This window comes from Lolium rigidum, chromosome 6, assembly GCF_022539505.1.
Source record: "Lolium rigidum isolate FL_2022 chromosome 6, APGP_CSIRO_Lrig_0.1, whole genome shotgun sequence".
Lineage (NCBI taxonomy): Eukaryota > Viridiplantae > Streptophyta > Magnoliopsida > Poales > Poaceae > Lolium > Lolium rigidum.
This window is the reverse complement of record NC_061513.1, coordinates 18,218,719-18,229,193: the sequence shown is the minus strand read 5'-3', so window position 1 is coordinate 18,229,193 and position 10,475 is coordinate 18,218,719. Positions and strand designations below refer to the sequence as shown.

The window sequence follows — 10,475 nt, the reverse complement described above, 5'->3', positions numbered from 1 at the left end:
TCAAATTCAAACTGTATGTTTGAAGGACCGTAGTTTACGGTGTGGGCTAGATTTGCTTTAACAAGAGGATCCACGGTCACTCCAAAGGAAAATGATTTTATGGGACCTGACCCATAAATTCGGCCTTGACCAATTTCACCAATAGACTTGTGGCATGCATGTCAATTTAGATGTAGAAAAAAAAAGACAACCTAATCCCAACAGTTTTTATCTTTTTCCTAGCCACGTGTTAATTGGTGGAGTTGGTCCCATAGAATTATTTTCCTTCCAAAGCCCTCTCCATAATTTTATTTTGAGTTTCAAGCCCTCTCCCTATTTCCCTATTTATTTTCCTTCCGTCGTAGCATGTATTGTTCTGCACATGCAACCTTTCCTTTCTTCCTGGATCCTTCTATTTTGCCGGCACAGCGGCTCTATCTGGGTAAACCTACAGAAACGAGATCGATGGGGATAAGGTCGAAGAAGAGAAACAGAGCCCCGGCAATCGATCTACATACTTCTTCGCCGTCATGCCGCCGCCGGCGGCTTCACAGCGGCAACAAGGACGTGTTCGATGATCTACCTCGGTCGGCGGATGATAGGGACTGGGCGGCGCTGCCCCGCGACGTGCTATTGGTCATCCTGAGCCTGCTCCCCCAAACCGAAGTCCTCCGTAGCGCGGGGCTGGCATGTGCCCCGTGGCGGCTGGTGGCCATCGACGAGCCGCTGCTGTGGCGGCACATTGACCTCGCCGGCGGCAATAAAAAGCACGTTGAGGGGTGGCAAGCCATGGCGTGTACCGCCGTGCGGCTTAGCGCCGGCCGCTGTGAGTCCTACCGCGGCCGCGTCGACCGCGACGTCCTGATCTTCCTCGCCCACAGGTACATACATGTACCCTGTACGCACGCGCGCGTCGATCAATCTCTGAATCTGCATCTGATGATCTACATATTCTTGCTAAGTGCATTCGTGTGCGTGTCTGCAACTCTCTGCATACAGCGCGCCATCGCTGCGGAGCCTCCACGTGACGTGCCGGTTCGACATGACCTGCAGCGAGAAGTTCATCGCGGTGGTGGCGAAGAAGATCCCTATGCTGGAGAAGCTCGTGTTGTGGAACGGCCTGATCACGCTAGCTTCGTTGGTTGTTCTCGCGGACCACTGCCCTCGCCTCCAGTCAATCGATGCCGGCGGCTGTCGCACGACACGCGCCTTGCGCTCCACCGAACAAACGCTGCGAGCAAGTCTGAAGAGCAGGATCAAGGATCTCCGGCTGCCGCACCCGCAGTTCATAGGTTATAGGATAGTCGTACATCAACTTCAGTGATTATAAAATACTACTAAAGCCTAAACGAGTAAATCTTTGAGATTTTCAAACTCTTTCTTCTCCAAGAATACCATCTTATACTATTCTTAAAAATGACATAAATGGCAAACCACCTAGAGTTCTCGATAATTTTAATTCCAGCCGCAGTGTGAAACGTACACGCGAGCAACCATTAAAATAATTAAAAAATATCGGCAAGAGTACCAACATCAGTATTTGAGGAAAAAACAACCGAACAGCCTGGTCGATGTTGTAGGGAGCCAACAATACGAATCACTATTATCGGTGACGTAACCATGAGAAAAGGTCAAGATCGATCCGACGAAGCAAAATCTGAAAGATCATACCTAGAGAAATTAACCTTCCAACACCACCATTGACATTGGGAATAAGATCTTGATGTCAAACAAAGCGTTGAAGATCACTTATTGTAGATGATGCTATCTCCATTGAATAAGGATTAAGGAGGCCAAAAAGAAGACGGATGATAAAATCATAAATTAATATCTTAAAAAAATCTAATTTTATTGAAAACTTCACTCATAGATCGAGTTCTCCACTCCTTCTAACATTGGTAAGGGTGGCCGGAGGAGGGGGAACTGACATAAGGTGGAGGCAGTGGTTGATTTCTTGGCGGATTGGCGGAGGCTAGGGTTGCATACGTGATTGAGAGGTGTCGCACGTCGACCTGTTGATACTAGGGTGGCTGTGGATTCCCCAAAGATATATGCAGTTGTGACGATCCAAAATACAACTCTACATATATGTGAAGTTCCGGGCTTATCCCGGACGTCCAATTGTGCGCTTAGATTCGTGCAATCTCTTTGACAGTATAACCTAAGCTATACCCCTTTCATATCACTCAGCCCCCTTTTTTTTTAGTTTTAACATATCATACCCTTTCAGTATTTTCATTTTATAGAAGATGTATAGAAATATTTTTGATTAGTTTTTTACTACTCCGTATCATATTAATTGTACGTAAGAATGAGCATATAAGTTAATTTTTCCAATACGTTAATAGGCATGTGTATTTTTTCCCAAGACACATATATACATGCTCGGGATTAGACCATGTTAGGAAGCATAGAGGCTAAATATGGAAGAACTTTTAGATTAACAAAGGAAGAAAATAGTGTAGGAAGAGAAAGAATCACGAGCACGGCGTAGGGGACAGGTTGTTTTTTGTTGAGAGAAGTAGGGGATGAGTTTGGCTTGAAGATGAACATGTAAACTTTTATTGCTTATATGGGATGAAAATAAACAAGATACAGGTTGATTTTTGCAAAATGTACTAGCACGAATCTTCAACGCCACCCGACGGATGGGATAAGACCGGAACACCCACAACCATGTACAACCATTACGTTGGAATAGTGTGGCACTAATGGGTTTGAGAATCCAGCGTGGAGTGCATAAGGCGCCCCGAACGTGGAAGCTCCCCTCGCCACCACACGCCGTACCTACACACCCCATTTTCCCATCGTCGCACCATCTATATTCGAACTGGCGAGAAGAATGGGGAAAGATCAATCACATAATCTAGGGCTAGGGATAACCACGTCATGAGGCTTCCGTGTGCCGCATGACGGAGCTATGCACACGCGTAGTGTCCCATTGTAGCACCCACACCGGCGAGCGGCGAGGCCAAGAAAGCATGGGTTATGCATCTCGGACTACTTCTCGACATTGGGTAAGCGGAATCGCGTGCTCCACGAGACACAGAAGGGTAAGACAAAACGACCTTCCACTTAACCTGTTTGATGAAATTCCTAGCTTATACACGGATAACGGGATGATAAGAAAAAGGGGTAATACGCAACAAAAAAACAGTATCAAGTGAGCAAAACATAATAAGAAATAATGTTTTCATTATAGATAATAAACATTATAAACATTCTACTCTCTCCTATCCATATTACTTGATGCTAAAATGAATATATCTACAACTAAAATGTGTCTAGATACATCTACATTAACATCAAGTAATATGGATCGGGGGAGTACTATTATTATTATTATTATATTTTATAAATAATAAAATAAAACATGATAAGAAATAACTTCGTTGAATAGGTATTGCTAGTTTTCATTAGGTAAGATAAGATCCAGATAGGAAGCAACAAAATGGAACCAACTTTACCATTAGGAATTTGCAAGAATTTGAAGTGGGATGGTTTCCGGAAGAAGTTGATTTTTTTGTGAAACTAGGCCTAATCCTTGAATTTCCCGTGCAACCTAAGATCAAATAATTTGAGTTGAAACAACCTTTTTGCACACCCTCCATGAAATGGGTGATAAAACAGAGTAATGTTTGAGTCAGGATATGCGTAGGGAACTCTCTATCCTAGCTCTACATTGTTTTTTCTAGAGATGTGACCAAGATTATTGTATATACTCCCTCCATTTTGATTTAGTCTAATGAGGCAAACTAGTATTGCATTTGTTAGTACTCCCTCCATACCGAAGTAAAATTTTCCTTAGAAGGCAAACCGAATTATTAGGGGAATTTACTCTCCTCAATTAGTGTACCGCATGAGGTGGTTTCATACGTTTACTCTGGTCCTTTCCTTTTTTCTGCCACGCGAGGTGCTTTCCGCCAATGCATGCGCGATTTATATGTCATGCAGTGTGGGCCTAAACAGATGGTTCAACTCCTCTAATTACTCCTGCGAATGGAGTGACGAAGCAAATCTCAACCAATCAACGTTGCCTTAATCCCGCTGCGCCAGCTTAATTACCTTTTAATCCGGTATAGAGGGAGTACTACTTAGATATGTGAACAACCAATCTAAACTACATTGAAAATAACAACAATCAATAAGCAAAACAACTTCGTTTTGTTGTTGACTAAAAGCTATAGAATTTAGAGTATTTCAGAACACATTTTGAGACTAAAATATAGACTATTTCAGAAAGGAGAGAGTATTACACAGGACTCAACACATGTTTCCTGTTGGCTCACATAAAGTTAGCAGTAGGACCCATTAAGATTCCTCTCCATCTTAGATGTATTTAGACGGCTAATTAGATAGAAAGTTACCTACCCATATTGGCCAAATTCACAGTCAAACCGTGATAATTTCTTCATGCACGTCAAACAGACTCCATCAATTCATATATTCATGTCCCTAAAAAACTCATATCTTCATGCAAGGTCAAACGTGAATTCTGAAATCCTTCTATTTATATTGGAAAGCAGGCCCATGTTTGACTAGATCTGGAGTGGAGCAAAAAGCCTAACGAAACAAGATGGTCAAAAAGTCTAGGGGGACGTTCAGAACCCGAGAGATCCATCCGCCGCGACGTCGGCCCTCCGGCGGCCGCCAGCTTGAGAGCGGCTGCCAGGACGTGCATCCCGATCCTCCATGGTCGGCGGATCAGAGAAACTGGGCGGCGCTGCCCCGTGACGTGCTGTGGGTCATCCTGAGCCTTGTCCCGCAGGCTGACATCCTCCGCGGCGCCGGGCTCGTCTGCGCCTCGTGGCGGCGGCTAGCCCACGACGAGCCTCTGTTTTGGCGCCACATCGACCTCGCCGTCGCTACCGACGAGGGCTCACCGGCGAGGTGGAGGCCGATGGCAGTTGCGGCCGTGCGGCGCAGCGCCGAGCGCTGCGAGTCCTTCCGCGGATGCGTCAACGGCAACTTCCTGCTCTTCCTCGCCCAGAGGTACATACGCATGCATTATGCATATCGATCTCGCCTCGCCTCTCACATCTAACAACTCACCTACAGACTATCATGATCGATTGATATCTGCATGCCCGTGCTTGCAGAGCGCCATTGTTGCGCAGGCTTCACATGACGGGCAGGGGCCGACTCGATAACACGCCTAACGAGAAGTTCATGAGGGTGATGGCGAGGAAGCTCCATCACCTGGAGGAGCTCGTGCTGGCGGAGAGCTTGATCAATGAAGCCTTGTTGGCCCCTCTTGTCGATCACTGCCCACGCCTCCAGCTGCTCGACGCCGGCAGCTGTTACACCTATAGGCCGTTTGACAGCACGCTGCGTGCGAGGCTAGAGGGCAGGATCAAGGATCTCCGGCTGCCCTATCTGGCCGTCCTCTTCAGATGATAACTGCGTATTGGGCCGCATACTCGGACGACGGGACGTTTGGGCCGGCTGCGAAGAGCCTAAAAAAATCCGGCTGTAATGGCAATAGGTTTTTTTCTACTACCTAGAAGGCAAAAAAAAAAAAATCTCCTCAAGAAAAAAAATATGGCCGAAAGAAATTGCTATCAACAGGCAGGTGAAGTCATCGGATGGTCGATTCCCTGATCAGTTTTTCATTGCAAAATAAATCACAAATAGTTGGCCGTAGAGGGTATTTCAACGATAGTAAAAGGTTATCACTTATCTGCTCTCCATTTCCTCTCTACTAGTGGAATGGCGTGCATTCAATAATAGTAAAAGGTTATTTGCCTCCATTTCGGAGATAAGTGAAAGAAATGATAAAACAAATGATACACTTAATGATTATCTTAACATGAGGCTTACTTTAAACATTTTGGATCCAGCAATGAACATGATTTATTTGCATATCTCAGTCAACTAACTCATGTGGTTTGGTGGACATGATGCAAACATGAATTGTGATGTTTTCTTTGGCTACGTCTCATTGGCGTTTTCCCTCTGAACTCGGCAGTTTCGAATGTCAGAATCAAATCCATTTTCTTCATCTGTAGATTGATCGTAAATTAGAATGCCTCTTATCTTATTCTATTCCAAATCACGCAGTATGACAACAACTTTTCTTTGGAATGCTATCATATCCTCTACAAAGTAGTAAGAAAAATTACTCTGGATTCTTTTAAGCTAAAAACTTGTGTTCGGGCAAAAATAGTACTATGTAAGCTAGCTATGTAGCCCGAAACATATGTCCAATGCGATGCGCTACAAGATTATTAAATGTGTTGGAGATATGCCCAAGAGGCAATAATAAAAGTGGTTATTATATATCTTTATGTTTATGATAAATGTTTATATACCATGCTATAATTGTATTAACCGAAACATTGATACATGTGTGATATGTAAACAACAAAGAGTCCCTAGTATGCCTCTTAACTAGCTTGTTGATTAATAGATGATTAGTTTCATAATCATGAACATTGGATGTTATTAATAACAAGGTTACATCATTATATGAATGATGTAATGGACACACCCAATTAAGTGTAGCATAAGATCACGTCATTAAGTTATTTGCTATAAGCTTTCGATACATAGTTACCTAGTCCTTATGACCATGAGATCATGTAAATCACTTATATTGGAAAGGTACTTTGATTACATCAAACGTCACTGCGTAAATGAGTGGTTATAAAGGTGGGATTAAGTATCCGGAAAGTATGAGTTGAGGCATATGGATCAACAGTGGGATTTGTCCATCCCGATGACGGATAGATATACTCTGGGCCCTCTCGGTGGAATGTCGTCTAATGTCTTGCAAGCATATGAATAAGTTCATAAGAGACCACATACCACGGTGATACGTCTCCGACGTATCGATAATTTCTTATGTTCTATGCCATATTATTGATGATACCTACATGTTTTATGCACACTTTATGTCATATTCGTGCATTTTCTGGAACTAACCTATTAACAACATGCCGAAGTGCCAGTTCCTGTTTTCTGCTGTTTTTGGTTTCAGAAATCCTAGTAACAAAATATTCTCGGAATTGGACGAAACGAAGACCCAGGGGCCTATTTTTCCACGGAGCTTCCGGAAGACCGAAGAACACACGAAGTGGGGCCACGAGGTGGCCAAACCACATGGCGGCGCGGCCAAGGGGGGCCCGCGCCGCCCGTGGTGTGGGCCCCTCGTCCGGCCCCCGACTCTGCCCTTCCGCCTACTTAAAGCCTCCGTCGCGAAACCCCCGATGCGAAAAACCACGATACGGAAAACCTTGCGAGACGCCGCCGCCGCCGATCCCATCTCGGGGGATTCTGGAGATCTCCTCCGGCACCCTGCCGGAGAGGGGATTCATCTCCCGGAGGACTCTACATCGCCATGGTCGCCTCCGGAGTGATGAGTGAGTAGTTCACCCCTGGACTATGGGTCCATAGCAGTAGCTAGATGGTTGTCTTCTCCTCATTGTGCTTCATTGTTGGATCTTGTGAGCTGCCTAACATGATCAAGATCATCTATCTGTAATTCTATATGTTGTGTTTGTCGGGATCCGATGGATAGAGAATACCATGTCATGTTAATTATCAAGTTATTACACATGTGTTGTTTATGATCTTGCATGCTCTCCGTTTCTAGTAGAGGCTCCGGCCAAGTTTTTACTTTTAACTCCAAGAGGGAGTACTTATGCTCGATAGTGGGTTCATGCCGCATTGACACCGGGACGAGTGACATAAAGTTCTAAGGTTGTGTTGTGCTGTTGCCACTAGGGATAAAACATTGGCGCTATGTCCGAGGATGTAGTTGTTGATTACATTACGCACCATACTTAATGCAATTGTCTGTTGCTTTGCAACTTAATACTGGAGGGGTTCGGATGATAACCTGAAGGTGGACTTTTTAGGCATAGATGCGGTTGGATGGCGGTCTATGTACTTTGTCGTAATGCCCAATTAAATCTCACTATACTTATCATGTCATGTATGTGCATTGTTATGCCCTCTCTATTTGTCAATTGCCCGACTGTAATTTGTTCACCCAACATGCTTTTATCTTATGGGAGAGACACCTCTAGTGAACTGTGGACCCCGGTCCATTCTTTTAATACTGAAATACAAATCTGCTGCAATACTTGTTTTTACTGTTTTCTCTGCAAACAATCATCTTCCACACAATACGGTTAATCCTTTGTTACAGCAAGCCGGTGAGATTGACAACCTCAACTGTTTCGTTGGGGCAAAGTACTTTGGTTGTGTTGTGCAGGTTTCACGTTGGCGCCGGAATCTCTGGTGTTGCGCCGCACTACATCCCGCCGCCATCAACCTTCAACGTGCTTCTTGACTCCTACTGGTTCAATTAAACCTTGGTTTCTAACTGAGGGAAACTTGCCGCTGTGCGCATCACACCTTCCTCTTGGGGTTCCCAACGGACGTGTCAACTACACGCATCAAGCAAATTTCTGGCGCCGTTGCCGGGAGATCAAGACACGCTGCAAGGGGGAGTCTCCACTTCTCAATCTCTTTACTTTGTTTTTGTCTTGCTTTATTTTATTTACTACTTTGTTTGCTGCACTTATATCAAAACACAAAAAAATTAGTTGCTAGCTTTACTTTATTTGCTATCTTGTTTGCTATATCAAAAACACAAAAAATTAGTTTACTTGCATTTACTTTATCTAGTTTGCTTTATTTACTATTGCTAAAATGGCCAACCCTGAAAATACTAAGTTGTGTGACTTCACTAGCACAAATAATAATGATTTCTTATGCACGCCTATTGCTCCACCTGCTACTACAGCGGAATTCTTTGAAATTAAACCTGCTTTACTAAATCTTGTTATGCGAGAGCAATTTTCTGGTGTTAGTTCTGATGATGCTGCTGCCCATGTGTTATCACCAGATTTTGGCTAAATCAGGAGGTGGGCCGCGATCAAGATGGGCTTGAAAGTTTACACATGGAAGATCTATGAAGCGGCCTCGCACGGAGATTTTGGGCTAAGTTGCCCGTGTATCTTTAATTAAGGTAGATTGTATCTAGATTAAAAGTTAGAGTTTATCTCGTGCACGGTTTAGTGCACGAGACAAACTCTAACTTTTAATCTAACATACAATCTACCATAAAGATACACGGGCAATTCAGCCCAATTCCTTCGTGTCAGGCCGCTCCAGGATTTTCCATACATACTCTTCCAAACCCACCTTGATCGCGGCCCACCTCCTGATCGCGGTTAAATCCTGGTGATAACAAGTTCACACAAGTGTTTGCTTCTTGAGGTGGAGAGAGATAGGTGAACTGACTCAACATAAAAGTAAAAGAATGGTCCTTCACAGAGGAAAGCATCGATTGCTATATTTGTGCTAGAGCTTTTATTTTGAAAACATGAAACAATTTTGTCAACGGTAGTAATAAAGCATATGAGTTATGTAAATTATATCTTACAAGTTGCAAGTCTCATGCATAGTATAATAATAGTGCCCGCACCTTGTCCTAATTAGCTTGGACTACCGGATCTTTGCAATGCACATGTTTTAACCAAGTGTCACAATGGGGTACCTCCATGCCGCTTTGTACAAAGGTCTAAGGAAAAAGCTCGCATTTTGGATTTCTCGCTTTTGATTATTCTCAACTTAGACATCCATACCGGGACAACATGGACAACGAGATAATGGACTCCTCTTTAATGCATAAGCATGTGGCAACAATTAGTGTTCTCATATGAGATTGAGGATATATGTCCAAAACTGAAACTTCCACCATGATTCATGGCTTTAGTTAGCGGCCCAATGTTCTTCTCTAACAATATGCATGCTCTAACCATTAAAGTGGTAGATCTCTCTTACTTCAGACAAAACGGACATGCATAGCAACTCACATGATATTCAACAAAGAGTAGTTGATGGCGTCCCCGAGAACATGGTTATCGCACAACAAGCAACTTAATAAGAGATAAAGTGCATAAGTACATATTCAATACCACAATAGTTTTTAAGCTATTTTGTCCCATGAGCTATATATTGTAAAGGCGAATGATGGAATTTTAAAGGTAGCACTCAAGCAATTTACTTTGGAATGGCGGATAAATACCATGTAGTAGGTAGGTATGGTGGACACAAATGGCATAGTGGTTGGCTCAAGGATTTTGGATGCATGAGAAGTATTCCCTCTCGATACAAGGTTTAGGCTAGCAAGGTTATTTGAAGCAAACACAAGGATAAACCGGTGCAGCAAAACTCACATAAAAGACATATTGTAAACATTATAAGACTCTACACCGTCTTCCTTGTTGTTCAAAACTCAATACTAGAAATTATCTAGACTTTAGAGAAACCAAATATGCAAACCAAATTAGCAAGCTCTAAGTGTTTCTTCATTAATGGGTGCAAAGTATATGATGCAAGAGCTTAAACATGAGCACAACAATTGTCAAGTATCAAATTATCCAAGACATTTTAGAATTACTACATGTAGCATTTTCCAATTCCAACCATATAACAATTTAACGAAGAAGAAACTTCGCCATGAATACTATGAGTAGAGCCTA

General features: G+C 43.3%; 1 pseudogene; it reads left to right on the top strand.

Moving 5' to 3' along the window:
• The first annotated feature begins 444 nt into the window (after positions 1–444).
• On the top strand, positions 445–1,278 carry LOC124662226 (annotated as a pseudogene).
• The last annotated feature ends 9,197 nt before the right edge of the window (positions 1,279–10,475 follow it).